A 16,973-nucleotide genomic window follows, 5' to 3' on the forward strand; every position below is an offset into this window, starting at 1 on the left:
CCATAGTGATAAGTCTGGTCAGAATATCCTGTTGGCAGTTTTCTTCTAGGAATTCTTGTTCTTCAGGTTCACCTTGATCAGATAATAACTTGTTCTTAAAAGAGACCAGTTGAGAAGAGGATGCTTTACCAGCACATTTTAACGGCTCGGGCTCATGGAGTTCAGCCATTATGTTCTCAATGATTTGTTTGATATCTTCAGTCGAAGCAGAGGTTTTAGAGTCGGTGACTTCTGGTTCATCTGGTTTTGTTGATGGTGGAGAATGAGTAGGCATTGATAAAGTCGTCAGCTCGGCTTCCTGTAACTCTTTGGGAGAAGTCATCAACATTTCTTGGAGAGCGGCTTGATGATTATCATCAGTAAAAGAGGTTTTTGGGTAAATCGAATTTCTCTTTAAATGTGGCAGCTTCATCAAAGTTCGATAAAAATTTTACTATCTCGTCAACAAAAAGAGTTTGAGCCTCTGAAGAACCAACCGGAGGCGGTTGAGCAGATGCATTAGTGCTAGAGATTGTGTGCGAAACAGATAGGAGGTCTGGAACATTCTGATGGAATTGTTGTTCAGCACTGGGAATGTCCTCCGTTGTGATCCTTTCAGAGGGAGGTAAAGTGTTCTCCTCATCCCTTACCGAAATGGTTTCAATCGTAACTTCTGATGAGGTTGATTTAGTCTGCTGGCCAGAGGAAGAAGTTGGGTGAGTCTGATCTTTGGATTGTGCTTTCAACGTTGCAGAACTTAATTCTTCGTACAGCTTGAGTTTGGAGTTCTGCTTACTCTGTGCTTCATCGACTGGAAGTTTAAGATCTTTCCTCAGCTGAGCAACTATCATTGATAGCGAGAGAGCATCCATTTCAAAGTGGGAGATGACAGCTGAGTCATTTTTTGCAGTTGGAAAAGTGGGAACAAAGTTGTTTCGTCTTAACTGGATAAATGCTTGGAGAACACTTTCTTTCATCTGAATCTCTAAAAACTCGCGACGGCCCAAAGCGGTTGGTATTTCAGATGTTTCTGTCCATTCCAAGATGGACCGCTCAAGCTTAGCAGCAGCTTTGATCTTACCAGTTTTAATTAATGAGTCAAAGGTGGTGGTTGTACGAAATTCAATCCATCGATCGAACATCGTCATTTTCTTCTGAACAATTTCATTAACTCGTTCACTGTGAAAAACGATAGCGATATGAATTGAGTTAGTCTTTGGCGGTTCTTCAATTAGAATATTCTTTCCCTTGTTTGTGGGATGAAGGATTGGAACTCCGGAGAAGGATGATTCAATGTTGGGTTCAGCGAATCTGAATGCCTTTGAGCTTGATGGTGGGGATCTCATGTATTGGTGGAGGAACCAATGGTGCACAGAGATGCTTAATCATCTTCATCTTAGTCGATTTTGGCTTGTCAGTCCGTTTCTTCTTGAAGACTTTGGAGACAGAAATTTCGTCTCTGGATTCATAATCGGAGCTGGATTTTAAGATAAGGTTCCTCTTGGTTTCTTTGGGAGTAGAAACAGTCTTTGATTGCTTCTTTTGTTTCACAAATTCTACCCTAGTCTCTGTTTTGATGGAGACTATCTCCTCATCAGCCAGTCGATTTTTCTTGATGAATTTTTCAACCGTTACCTAGTTGAATAGCTTGGTCTTTCCAACTTCAGTCATATCAAGCGGTTGAACCCTTGCATCAATCAGCATGTGACAGATTTGAACCGCAAAGCCTTGTGATTGGTTTTCTTTCTTGACCATAGCTACCAATGTCTTGATAGAACATCAGACTAGTTGATCTGCAGATTAGATGAGATGGTGGCCATAACAAGAAATTTCTCTAAAGTTATCTTGTCATATGCACCAGCCTTGGCAAGAACTCCTTTTACCACAATATGATCCAACAGTCTGAATTCGATCTTCAAATCGCATTTTTGACAGGTTGGAGATGAAATCGGAGAGTCTATGATTGAGAAATTATTTCGCCAACTTTCAATATTTCCTTCTGGAAGTATGGAGAAATCAGTAATTCCAAGCTGCGGGTAAGCTGAACAAATCAGCAAACATCTTCTCGGTGAATTGGAGGTTTTTGTCTTGAACAACACGAACAATTTTTCTGTTCTTAACGTATGCAGAATCGAAGAATTCCTTCAATAAGGTGTCGGAATATTTGTTACTGCAACCCAGAAAAGATCGAAGCCCAGACGATTCTAGCATACGAAACATGGCTTGCATAGGCTTGTTGAGCATGGCAAATACTGATGCGAAGTTGACAGCAACTGTGTTTTGAGCAATGGAGGCAGCCATTGTCTTGATTGAAGGAGAAAGATCGAGATAAACACCTGCAAGATGAGCTTAAGTGCAATCTTGTATGATAATAGCGATGTAAGACTAAGAATGCTGCAAATTTTGAGTATGTATTTTTCGTTCAGAGAATCACAAATCAGTCCACGTGGAGGACTATTAGTGGAGGAATTTTTGAAAATTTAAAAAAAAATTTGGACGGTGGTAAAATGATTAATTTCAAATTTCAAAAATATAATTGTCATGTCAATCAGGGGCAAATGAAAAGTTTGAGTAAATTTTACGAAATGACATCGGAGTATCGTGCCCCCAAAAAAAATGAACCGGATAAATAATATGATTAGAGAGGAAGTGGTTGAGAAGTCTATTTAATTATTGACTTAACCGATATTCTCCCTAAATGTGTGGATTTAAAATATTATTGGGAGATGAACTGGCGGTAGCTTGACAGAAAACTCTTCAAATCCCCATCTCAGTCATAATGAGAAAGACTCTTTGTATGGTTCTTATCTATAAATACAGGTTTAGCTACACAAACTTGAAATACAAAGCAGATAAGAGCATGAATGATAAAGAAAGCAGTTCAAGCAAAGCAGACTTAGCAAATGCGTTCATGGATTCTATTGTGGCCTCTCGCAAAGCAGCTCTGGAAGACAGCGTCTTCGATAAGACGCTATCAACCTGGACTAAGGTCCAGGAGCTTCAGTCCTCCCTCGGGGACGAGCTGGTTGCTAATCCCAAAGGGGTGGCAACTCTGATGAAGTATCAGCGACACCTCCGCGATGCTGATGCTGCAGACGTCTTCTCTAAGGACGGCGTCTACCTCCTCGTGCTCCTAAAGGAGCATAGGGCTCTTAGAGGGATTGCCATCTCAGAGGACTTTATGTGCACCTCCATCGGAGGGCTGACCAACTGGTTGGCCTTCTAGAGAAGGGCGGTTAAAAAAGAAATATCTGTTGTACGGGTCCGCCTGAATTAATAAAATTTCTTATTATGTATTACTGGTTGTCTTTTTGTCTATCTCTTTTATTTCTTGCATTACAAACTGAACACACACAAGAAATAATCATACCAAGATAAATCGATTAATCCAAGCATATTTCGAAAATGTGAAAACTTAGCTTCTGGTAATGTTTTCGTGAAAATATCGGCTGTTTGTTGATCTGTATGAACATATTCAAGCCGAATCTCTTTTTTCATGACATGTTCTCGGATGAAATGATGTCTGATGTCAATGTGTTTTGTCCGAGAGTGCATAACAGGGTTGTATGTGATTGCTATTGCACTAATGTTGTCGCAGAGGATAGGAGATTCAGTAGCTTGGATGCCATAGTCTTTCAATTGTTGTTGTATCCACAGAATCTGAGCACAACAATTTCTATCCGCAAGGTATTCTGCTTCGGCGGTTGATGTAGCAATTGACGTATGTTTCTTACTAAGCCATGATATTAGTCTTTCGCCTAAGAACTGACATGAACCGCTCGTACTTTTTCTGTCGATTTTGCATCCAGCATAATCTACGTCTGAATAGCCTACAAGATTAATACTTGAATCTTTGGGATACCAAAGACCCACATTAGTAGTACCTTTAAGATATTTAAGTATGCGTTTAGCAGCAATAAAATGAGATTGCATAGGTTTAGCTTGAAACCGTGCAAATAAACAAACATAATATATGGTCGACTTGCAATCAAATATAGTAAAGAACCAATTAACCCTCTGTACATTTTTGTATCCACAGATATTTCCCCTTCATCTTTTTTCAGTTTGATTGATGAACTCATCGGGGTGGTGGCTTGAGAGCAATTTTCCATGCAGAATTTCTTTAGCATATCTCGAGTGTATTTGGCTTGATTGATAAATATACCATTTTCGTACTGCTTGACTTGCAATCCTAAAAAGTAATTTAATTCACCCATCATGCTCATTTCAAACTGCTTCTGCATCATCTTAGAGAATCTCTCACATAATTTAGGGTTATTTGATCCGAAAATAATATCGTCCACATATATTTGTACAAATAGTGAGCTATCATTTTTTGAAAACATATATTTTTACAAATAGTGAGCTATCATTTTTTGAAAATTTAAACAAGGTTTTATCGACCATTCCAATTGAGAAATCATGCTCAAGCAAGAATTTAGTTAATGTGTCATACCATGCTCTCGGGGCTTGCTTTAGTCCATACAGTGCTTTGTTAAGTTTGTAAACATAATCAGGGTGAGTGTGATTAACAAATCCAGGTGGTTGTTCTACATGAACTTCCTCATTTAATAACTCATTCAAGAATGCAGATTTAACATCCATTTGATATACTTTGAATCCTTAAATGCTGCAAATGCCAGAAATATTCTAATAGCTTCTAACCTGGCTACAGGGGCAAATGATTCATCAAAGTCTATACCTTCCTCCTGTCTATAGCCTTGAGCTACTAGTCTAGCCTTGTTTCTTATGATTAAACCGTTTTCATTCATTTTGTTTCTAAATACCCATCTAGTTCCAATCACATGAGTATTATCAGGCCGAGGGACTAGATGCCAAACTTTACTTATTTCAAACTTATTAAGTTCCTCATGCATGGCCTCTATCCAATTTGTGTCGAGTAATGCATCACTGATTTTCTTAGGTTCTATCTGATAAAGAAACGCAGCATGCATAAATTCACTGATCATTTGATTTCTAGTTCTAAGAGGAGCAGTAGGGTTACCGATGACCAGCTTGAGTGGATGATCCTTTTTCCACTGGAGACATGGTCCATATGGATTTTTCTCGATTGGTTGAATGATATCATCTTCTTGCTCCAGTGCCCCTTCTTCTATTTGTATATTTTGCGGTTGTTGGTTGTCCTCTGGTTCATTCATCTATTGATTTTGTTCTTGAACGGTTGGGTTTTCCTTTGAGATGTTTTCACCTGTTTTTCTCAGATTTATCTCATCATCACTGCTGGCTTCAAGGTTAGTAGTGTCAAGATTATTTATTAAATCATTTATGCTGCTACTACTATTGTCATGACATATAGACGATTCATCAAATATAATATGTATGGATTCTTCAACAGTGAGAGTTCTTTGGTTATAAACTTTGTATGCTTTGCTCACTGCTGAATATCCTAAAAAGATACAATTATCAGTTTTTACATTAAATGTGGTGAGATGTGTCTTGCCATTAATATGAATGAAACACTTACAACCGAAAATGTGAAAGTATGTATGCAACTTATGGCTGCTTGCCGGTCCAGATTTCATATGGAGTCTTTTCATGATTCTTATTGATCATGGACCGATTTTGAGTATAACAGGCTGTGTTAATGGATTCTGCCCAAAACCTTTGTGAAATACTGGATTCGGCCAGCATGGTTCTAGCTGCTTCCTTCAATGTACGGTTTCTCCTTTCAGCTACTCCGTTCTGTTGAGGTGATCTTGCAGCTGACAGTTCATGTTTTATGCCATGATCTTGAAGTTAAGATGGCAGGAATTGGTTCAGAAATTCAGTCTCTCTGTCACTCCTGATCCTGTCAACTGCTTCTTTTTTCTCATTTTGAAGTCTTTTGAGCAGCTTGATTAGTTGGGCCGTGGTCTGATCTTTTTAGTGGCCGTGGTCTGATCTTCACCGGTATCGGTCCAAACAAATCCATATGAAGAAGTTCTAGACATCTTGCTGATGAGTTTCTTCATTTTCTCTTGAATGTTGAATGGACTTGTTTACCTAATTGACAGGCATTGAAAATTCTATCTTTGGCAAAGTCAGTGTTAGGCAAGCTAGATACTAGTTTAAGTTTGCTAATGGTAGCAATGAATTTGAAATTAAGATGATTGAGTCGCTTATGCCAAAGCCAATTTTTATTTCCATTTAAGGCGATAAAGCAAGTAGGTGCATTAAGACAATCATGATTCCATTTTACTTTATATGTACTTTGCTCTCTATGACCAGTTATCACGATATTACCAGCGGCAGTTTTAACAGTGCATATGAGTTTTTGAAACTCAACGGTGTACTCATTGTCACATAGTTGGCTTATGATTATCAGGTTATAACATAGATTTTCTATAAAAAGTACATCTTTAATGATAATTTTGCCGTGGATAATCTTACTTTTTTCCCACAGCTCTACCTTTAGAATTATCACCAAAGGTGATTGTTGGACCTCTGTAGTTGACTACTTCTGACAAAAGATTTTTGCTTCCAGTCATGTGTCTGGAACAACCACTATCCAGGAACCAGATGGATTCCTCCAAGTCCTTTTTCTTTAATGCCTAACATTATTGAAATAAGAGATTGGTACACTTTCCTATTTAAGTCCTGAGCTTATTAGACCCTTAGAAATCCACACTTGAATTATCCTGAAGGATTTTTCATGATGAGTCCTAAGGTGAGTGTTGTTATGTGCATAATCAGGTGGTGTATGCAGTGTCTTTTCTTTTTCAGTATGTTGTTTTGACCATCTGTCATTGTCACTCAACCTGTACCTCTTTTGAACAGGTCGGCTGTTGTGGTAATGGTTAGGTCTAGTTTTTGAATGATATCTGGTTGAACCTGACTTTCTGCTGACCCAACCTGAACCATTGTGAATGGTTTTATTTGCCATGCGTCTGAGCCATGATCGGTTGGATTTAGCATTCTCAATTTCAACGTATCCTAAACCACATCGCCTTCTGTTATTTTCAAGATTTACATTCTGAGTTCCTTGATCTTCAGACTTATCATGTTCATATACCGTACTAGATCTGACAAATTTAATTGGTTTTAATCTGTTTTTTTTCTAGTAGCGGTTGAGTTGGTGCTCCAGAGGTGCTGCATTCATTAATGCTAACCTAGTCTGGTTCTGTCTCCGGCCGGTTTTTGCATCTCAAGCATCCTGTTAAGAGAAACAGAGGACTTGTTCAAAGTGTTGATTGTGTTTATCAACCGTTTATTTTCTTTTAACGTGGCATGGAACAATCTTCGCAGGTCATCGTTCTCAGCTGCTAGCAGACTTAGCTTTACTTTTAAATTGTCAACCTCCTTTTGCTGCGAGCAGCTAGAGAGAGTCAACTTGTTTTTCAAGTTTTGTTTTTCTAGTTTAGCTTCATTGAACTGCTGTGATAGCCCTTTAAACTCATTTACCATGTCTTGTAGTGCGGTGACAAGATCTTCTCGTGTAAATTCATCATAGTTAAAATCAAATACCATCTCATATGTAGATTCTTGATCTTCTTTGGCCATGAGACATTCTACTGTCTAATCTTCGCTTTCACTTGAGGATTCTTCAGAGATGGATCTTTCCGACTCTGATTCAGCCCATTTGCCTTTATCTTCTTCTGCAACTAAGACTCGCTGTTTCTTCTTTTTGATTAATTTTTTGTTGTCTTTAACATGTCTTTTGTCACCTGATTTCTTTTCATCTTTTCTTGGTCTGTTGCATTCTACAATAAAATTTCCTTTCTTTCCATACTTAAAGCAAGCTTGACTATCATCAGTATGGTCCTTTTTGAAGTGAGGCTTACTCATTTGTGATTGATTTTTACGCATGAACTTGCTGAATTTTTTAACAAATAGAGACATGGCTTCATTGCTTAATTACTCGGCTGATTTCTTACTTGTGGACTCTTCGACCGGAAGAGTCACTGTGGTAGCTGCCAAGGCTTTCGTTTGTTGAGAGGTGGATGGTTCCTCTTCAGTTCGTATTCCAAGTTCGAACTCATACGCTTTAAGGTCAGCGAAGAGATCATGAAGTTCCAGCTTGTTCAATCTTTGGATTCTCGCATTGCTATAGTTTTTATGTCCCATTCTCTGGGAAAAGCTCGCATAACCTTTAAAGCAATTTCACGGTTAGAATATTTTTTTCCTAATGAAATGAGTTCAATGATAACACCGGTGAACCGTTCATCAAATTCTGCAAGAGTTTCTCCTGGCTTCATCTTTGCATTGTCAAACTTTTGGATAGCAACAGTCAACTTGTTTTCTTTTGTCTGATCATTGCCTTCGCATAGTTGAGTGAATTTTTCCCATATTTCCTTTGCAGTAGTGCAAGTCTTGATTTTGACGAACATATTTTTGTCCAGTATCTTGTAGAGGATGTCCTTTGCAACGTTGTACAGATTTTCCTTCTTTTTATCCTCAGCTGTCCATTCGGATCTGTGCTTTTTTACCATCTGATGAGCACCCTTTGGTTGTGGTGGCAGCTGTATTTACTATCAAGATTTTCATCGGCCCATCAGTGATAACATACCACATATCGTCATCTTGGGCTGCCAAATGTGCCTGCATACGAATTTTCCAATCATCATAATCTTCTTTATAAAACATAGGAATTTTGTTGAAAGATGCCATAAGTATTTAAAAGATATCAGTGTTTGAGAGAACCTCGCTCTGATACCACTTGTTGGGATCGAGAAAGAATTTAGAGGGGGGTGAATGAACTCTTTCAAAATCTTCTCTTTTAAAACATTGATTTCAACCTTTTTTGAGGCGGTTGAAAATTCTTCTCAAACGGTTGGAAATGTGAGCCACTATTAAGTGCGGAAAACGGTTCACAATTTCCCAAGACAGCTTAACACGTTAACAGGCTTAACAACAAATTGAGGCTGAAAAAGTAAGTTCTTACTGAGAAATAAAACGACACAAGGTTTTTTATGGATGTTCGGAGATTTATTACTCCTACGTCACCCCTTCTTCATTTTCAAGAAGGATTCCACTAAAAGACTTTGGCTTTACAAACTTTTTGCAACAGCTCACTCCAATTAGGACTTATCACACTGCCTGTTTTGGAACTCTTAGTGATAACTTTACACTTCTGGATTTTAAGAACACTTAGTTCACCAGACACCAAGACTTAATCGAATAACCAAAAGGTTGTTGATATAAATAAACAATTTGGTTTATGTAGCACGAAGATGATCCTTAGATGATCGAGTGTATTTCTTTTCAAAGCGTGCTGATTGAATGATGAAGTATGTAGACTTTTGATAGCTCTCGGGATCTTTAGAGTATGCAAGCTAATGATAATTTTTCAGCTGTGAATAGAGTGATATTTTTCGGTGTTTTCATCTTTCATACTTCTCTGTTAATATAGCCGATTTTCCTAACGGTCGGGAAGGACAAGCAACATTAACCTGAGCCCCTGAGCGGATGTGTCACTGTCGTCTTTATGAGCATTAATTGTTCTTCAATCGACGCATTTAATGTTATTTTTGCTCAGCGTAGTTCTGAAACACTTTACTAGAGGAGTTCCCTTCATGGTAACTGTTTTCAGCATCAGAACTTTGTAGTCCATATTTGATCTTTCTTTTCTAGGATATAGACATAAATACAGATCATTTTTGGAACTGGTGTAAAGATAAGTTTATTTTGAGGCGGTGTAACACTTTGAATGTCTAGAGCCGGTCAGAGAATGTCTTTGAATAAATGAGCAATAAATAGCTCTCTTTAATGATCTGGTTCTGAGAAAGATCATTTATGTCCAAATTTCTTTTTATCCAGACGGTTGAATTTGCCACCAGTCTGAAATTCAAGCGGTTAGACTTCTTGTTCTTTAGCCGGTTGAAATATATTCCAGATGCTGAGGTGGATGGTTGAACTGATACCTGTTATATATATGAAATACAGTTGTTTCCTGAAACAGTGAAGTGCTGTCTTGATTTTGTCATACACCAAAAGTCTTGGGTAATAATAATTTCTTAACAGCTTATATATATGTGTATTAAGCTTGGGGTTAAACACAATAATTCACTCTCAATTTTCAAAACCCTAGCCTCCAAGCCAAGGGATTTTCGAAAAACACCTCCTCCCATTCTTCTTGTTTTCGGCCATCATCTCGACGTAAAATCCTTCTATACTTTCTAGTGCAAGTTGTAAGAGGAACAAATAATCAAGTCGTGGATCGGATTAAGAAATTGAAGAAAAAATGTTTGAAAAAAGTTCGTAGGGATATACAACAAGAGCTACGTCCGCTTATACCGGAGTAGTTGGAGCCAAATGAAAATTGTTCACTAAAGGTATATACTAAACATCCTATAAATGTTTGTTTATTAAAAGCATACGAGTGTTCAAAACTATATCTTGAATGTCAAGATTTAAATTTTTTTAAAAACTCCGCTACGTTTGGGCATGAGAAAACATGATTCACAACAATATGTTGGTGAATTTAAAAATTATTATTGAATGAGTAATGCGATTATTTGTGAATTTAAAGATATTTCGATAATTATGGAATTGTGTTGTGATCATTCGAGCTAAGAAATAGACTAATTTAACTATTGTGAATAATTGGGAAATTCGAAATCCCTAATTAATTTTAATGATTTAAGGTTTAAAAATTAATCGTTAGCAAATTATTTAACTCAATTGGTAAGTTGAAAAAATTTGATGAAATTGATGAGAATTTAATAGAAAGAAATTATTTGCCACCTATTTGGCAACCAAAAAGCATATGGAGCTTCTTAAAAATTATTGTGGTATTTTTGGCTCACTGTTGAGGTGTCGGGTGCGGATTGATTGTCATTACGGAATCTATAGAGATGTGTAATGTGGGTATTGGGGTAGCTTCGATGCTACATGTACATGATTTGGATGGACAATATTCACATACATATGTGATTTTAATAAGATTAGTGGACCCCATGTATGTGTGGTTAAATTTGGGCCCTTGATTTTATCATGGGGGTAATGCCCCTACATGTAGGATGGAATCAACCGGGTTGGGGTAGTGGCTTATTTATGTGTTACATGATTATGTGCTCTTATTTGGGCATTTATTATTGAGTTTGAGATTTATGCATAGAAATAAAAGATTACACATTATTTTATAAAATAAAATATGATATGATTTTAAGATACATTTAAATAATATGTTGATTTTATGCATTTATTAACATGTACTCAAATTGAGTCTGTTAGGACATTGTTTTCTCGTACCCAAAACGCAGCGAAAGTTTAAAAATTTTGTTCTTGAGCGTCGTGTGTTTAAAAACATTCATAGGGTGTTCAGAATTATAACTTTGCATTCTTAACGCTTGGACTCCAAACTATTCCGATTTTTACGTGGAGATAGTCCTTCTTGTAAATTCCTACGAACGGCTCTTCTCCTTTGATCACCTAATTAGGTCCACGATCGAAAGCTTTGTTCCTCGCTTGAATTTCACTAGAAATCGCAAGTGATTTGTGCATTGAGATTACAATGTCCGAATTTCCAAAATCTGGAGACGAAGCGGCGCGACGATGGAAGACACAAAAGTGGCCAAAATTTTCCCTTCAATTTCCAAGAGATGGCCGAGAGTTTGCTTTCAAAAGGTGGGAAGATTTTTTAAATTTTTGCTTATTGATTCTTAATCAATAATTAACCAAATACTTATTGATTCTTAATCAATAATTAAGCAAATCTAATTTGCTTTTTGGCCAAAATTCTCTTCCCATCTTTCAAGAGTGGCCGTGGGTATTCTTTCAATTGGGAAGGAATTTTGTGTATTTTTTATGGAAACAAAATCTCTCATGGATGATGTCTTCTTATGGTATATTTATATAGTGAAACTCCTAATCTAATAGGAGTCTCTCTTCTACAATGACTATATATTTTCATTATAATTAAATTCTCATATTATTAATATATAACTTATTTATTAACATTTAATAATACATGATATAATAATATCATATACACATATTTTATATCATCATATAAAGTATATACATGTATATGTATATTAAATTAAATAACCATTATTTAATTTATAAATTAAATCTTTGGTTAATTTAATTCTAGACTCCTCTAGAATATTTATGAGAATTTGTACTAGTAGTCACTACTACTAGCAACATCATTTAATTAGTAAATTTCAAATTCACTATATTAATGATTCCGAACTCATTATAACCCCTATCGACGATCCAAGAGCGCCGATGTATCAAGGATACAAGTCTTGTTCATATAATGAAAATCGAAAATTTCGAAGATCAAAATTTTCACTTACCATATTGGGCAGCTACCAGTATTAGTGAACTTATTCACAAAACAGACAGTTCCACTCTCCTTCCTTATTTAGCAATTATGCTAACTTTCATTTCTTTCATCCTATGAAATCAGCTCATAAACTCCTTTACAAGATTCATGCTTGATCTTCATCAAACTATAGTCGCCAAATTCCAACTCCTTGAAATTTGGCTATCTCAACGGGAACACAGAATCTGATACTTATGTGACCCTCAATGGTTCAGGGATATAGCTAGTCGTGGGTTTACATCTCCAGGTGATTCAGAATAACATTTATTTTATTCGGGTTTACCCTAGTTAACATCATTCTTTTCATCAACTCTTTGATCAAGAATGTTAGAACTCATTTCTGATAGCACTCATCGGAACATGGTAAGAGCATCTAGCATCGCCCCATGATCCCCTAGGTATCAGTGATAGTGCCTGCAAGAACCTTTAGTCATGGTTAGCGTACAGTACGGTCCCTTCAACACATATATCCCGATCGAATCTGCAACCATTGGTATATCGAGAGTTTTATATGAATTTGATAATGATGCAATTTATCTTTGAGTACTAATAGTGGCATGGCATGTGCAACTAGGAAAACACCTTTCCCTAAAGCACATTTCTTGCTCTGGTCAGAGACTCCTTGCACTATTAACTCATCAGATTACATAGGATATCTTCACCCGTAGGCGAACGGTGAATCCCCGACTATAATGCATTTGCTCATACGTATTTTGAAATTGCACCCAACCTCGCCACCTGATGACCCTCGATGGAGTCGGTAAACGGATCAAAGTGCATGCTAGTACGTATAGCCCCTATATTTTCCCGGGTCAATGGACTATTGGTGTACAACCATAACTGCGGACTATTCCATTCGATAAGTGAGAACCACTTGGATAGTCCGAGGAGGGGTTGTTCAGTGCATAATCATATGATCACTCATCTGTGTGAATGGACATCTCCATACTCTTGCCAATGAAACATGACGTTTACATCACAGTTGCTAGTCTCAAGCTCGAGCGACCTTTATCCTTGTTTTAGGTGGCTGATTCGACTAGGAACCTGTTTAAAATACGGTACACTTCCTAATGAGTTTTATGATCTTACGTTGCGACGCAGATCTCATGGTACCTATTGTATATTCAAGGACTTTATCTATGCAGCTTGCATGAGTATACAGATAAAGTATAATGTTATAATCGAATAAAATCTTAAAATATTATTAAAATAAAGATTGTTTTATATTGAGTCAATAAAGCCCGAGCCACAAGTTGGCTTGACGGGCACCTACTCTAATAGAGTCATGTCTTTATTACCAACATTATAGTTAACTCTTTGATGAGTTATTATAAACATTAGAGTCTAGGGCGTAGTGACATCACACATCTTATTTTTTGACGTAATAACATATGCGAGGTAAATATATTGTTTTACCTCATTGCTTACTTATATGATTCATCGAGCTACGTAATGTACGTGTTGATCTTCACTGTTACGTTTAGATATGCATTATGAATTAATGGATGAGTTAATTTCGATCGAGGCATGATTGATTATATTATTTCTACTTAGATATTGAACATGACATTATAGCATTGCATCTTGAGCCTCATTCAATTAAGATTTGATTTGGCGGAGATCTCCTGGATTGATCATGTATGGGGCTATATTTGAGTGGCATAGTGTATCAAAGGTTACTACTATGACATGAATACTCTCTATAGGTTCACCATATTCTAGGTACTCTAGTTCGCCACGCGCCACCCCAAGTGAAGGATTAGGTAATTGATGTCGGGGATCTCTTCCCTTCGGGTATACGTTGACCAGATGATTCTCTTGAAACCGAGATTCAATCGATAGCTTATTTTGTTCAGGAGAATGAATTACTTTTGTAATATTACATGTCATTTATATGTGTTGTGCTTTCGATTTTTGTACAAGGGCTTGACCTCTGTCCCTTTGAAGCTGTTGTGGTTGTTATGTGATTCTATGGCAGATTATGCAAATGGTATTGATGCAGCAAGTGGAGCGTCTGACATTAATGCCCCGTGAGTATAATTTGTGTAAGATCAGTATATAAGATCAGTTTTGAAGAATGACAATACGTAAATCTTAGTGAACTAAACTTTTTGTTGCATCTTAACTAGATAAAAGAAAAGTGCTCAAGCCATTCAGAGGTTAAGTATTTTCATCAGATCAGAGCAAATGAAAGAGTAATAACTCATAAAGTCCAAATTCTTCATTATGAAAACAGAATAGAAGTTTGAAATACTCTAATGTTAACGACCATCACTTATTACTTAAAATATGTGGAAAATAAAATTTTTCTATCTAATTAAATCCATAACTCTTAACTTTTAAACTCAATAAAAACCTATACATCATTTTCGAAAATTCGATTGCAATAAACCTAAAATTCGAAATTAAAAAAAATATAAACAATTCAAATTATGAATATTTTGAGTCCGAAAAAAAATAATCAACGTTGACATCCATAAAATATTTTAAAACATCCAAAAAAATAATTTATTTTCGAACCAAAATGCAATAAAATAAATCAGAGTATTAAATAAGTTTTAACATGCAGAAAGCTCATAAACTGCAAGGTCATCAGGCGTGCACTGCCTAGGGTCCGAGCCTGCTAACTGATCATCACCTCCAGTCCCCTCAACAATGTCATCTACATCAATCAAGTCTAGTAAGTCTAAAGATTCAGCATTCATAAACCGTGAATAATGAATAGTACATAATAAAATTTCATGCAATTTAAAGATACTTGATACGTAAATTACTTGAGGATAAATAAATATGACTTGACTTTCTTGCATAGACATTTTCATAAAACATGTTTCGCTTAATATAACATAAACTTAAACATTTTGCGTAAAGTTATGCTCATTGAAATGTGACATCATAAAATAATTAGTTTCATCAAACTAACACCACAACACTTGGCTGGCAAAGATCACCAGAGCCGTTGGACTGGATATCCACTACCAATCATAAGATAAGTCGGAAAGGTCCTCGGACACGTTTTCTGACTTTCAGACCCATACATGCGTAACTTGGACATAAGACAATTTACATACCTCAAAATAAATTTTTTTCACAGTTATATTAATTTAAGAACGCTGTGGACCTCGTTGGATCGACACATGAACCAGCTTCCACCACTTAAAACTTACAATTCAAAGCATCTCATAAACTTGCATCTTACATGTACGACTCTCAAATAAAATAAAACGACTTGCGACTTACCTCCATGACTCAGAACTCGACTCAACCTTTACCAAAGACCTAACACACTGTCCATAGCCTTATAATCGCCTCTGGAACAACCCCAAACCATCCCGAAACAAGACGAGATACTCTAGGCTCTACATCGACCTTTTTTTCATATGTTCAGGTTCTATATGGCTCCAAAATTACCACGACTCAAACCAAGCCTTAACCAAGACCTAGACCATGACCTTAGACCCTAACCAAGCCACTGGTATGGTTCTTACCAACTCAGGTCCCACATGGACGTCGTGGAGCAACCGGTCGTGACATGCCCTTGCACGTGCTAAGTGTGCTACCCCTTTTTGTCTCAAGCGACTTTCCTACCCGACCAGCCCATAAACAACCAAGACCAGACCTACCTAAACACCATAAGACACAGTCTAGACCCTAGCCACGATCCTAACCCAGTCTGAATCTGCTCAACAAGCCGAACGCCGAAAACAACCCCCACCCGCACACGACGGCAGCTTGCGCGGAGCGTCTTTTCTTTCGCGAAACCAGACCACTTCCGACCCTTCAAGGACTGATAAATAACATCTAAAGACATCCTAATACATCATCTACATAACAGCAACAACCCGGATGATTCACACGAATCCTATGCTTCAAAAACTCATGAAAACTTGAAGGATCTTGCACAGAAAAATTTCAGCATGCAAATTCATGTTTAAGCATCGAATATTCGTCTGAAAATCTTAAACTTGAGAAATACAATTAAATCCCAAGAAAATAAACATATAAATATTTAAAATAAATTAAACATGTTGAATGCATCATTCAATCCATTTAATCATTTAAATTAATTAACTTATTAAATTATGTATGTGATTTACGTGTACTGGTTTTTTGGACACTACAATAATCTTAAGAACAAAAGATTAAGAGCAGAAAAATCTATCAAATGATCAAGACAAGATTTGTACAGTCCAGATTCGAAAATGAGGTTACCAGATGAAAACAATAAAAATATAAAGAGTCTTTAAAATAAGAAGACTAGAAGTCTATATCAACAAAAAGTCTCTCTAAACATATCAGAAAACCTAAGGATTCATATCAAAAAGGTCAACTAAGATTCATATCAAAAAGGTACTTCAAAAGACTCAATAGATTGAATATATCAAATTGAGAATATTGGACTAACACTCATATAAGTATACAAGATCAGGTCTATTTAAGATCATGTTAAGAAATTATTATTACCCAAAAGTTTTGGTGATCGACAAAATCAAGATAGCACTTCGCTATTTCAGGAAATAGATGCATATCTTATGTGTAACGGGTATTAGTTCAACAGTCCAGCCTAGCAACCGGATTGCTTCACTATCGGCTACAACAAAAGAGTTTAACCGCTTAAACAAAGGAGATACTAAAGAAGTCTGACCGCTTGAATTTCAGACCGCTGATAATTCAACCGCTTAAAGTAAAAGAAGATGAACTTCTCAACCGGCTGATTCGAAGA

This window comes from Primulina tabacum, chromosome 18 (assembly GCF_025594145.1).
Source record: "Primulina tabacum isolate GXHZ01 chromosome 18, ASM2559414v2, whole genome shotgun sequence".
Taxonomy (NCBI): Eukaryota; Viridiplantae; Streptophyta; class Magnoliopsida; order Lamiales; family Gesneriaceae; genus Primulina; species Primulina tabacum.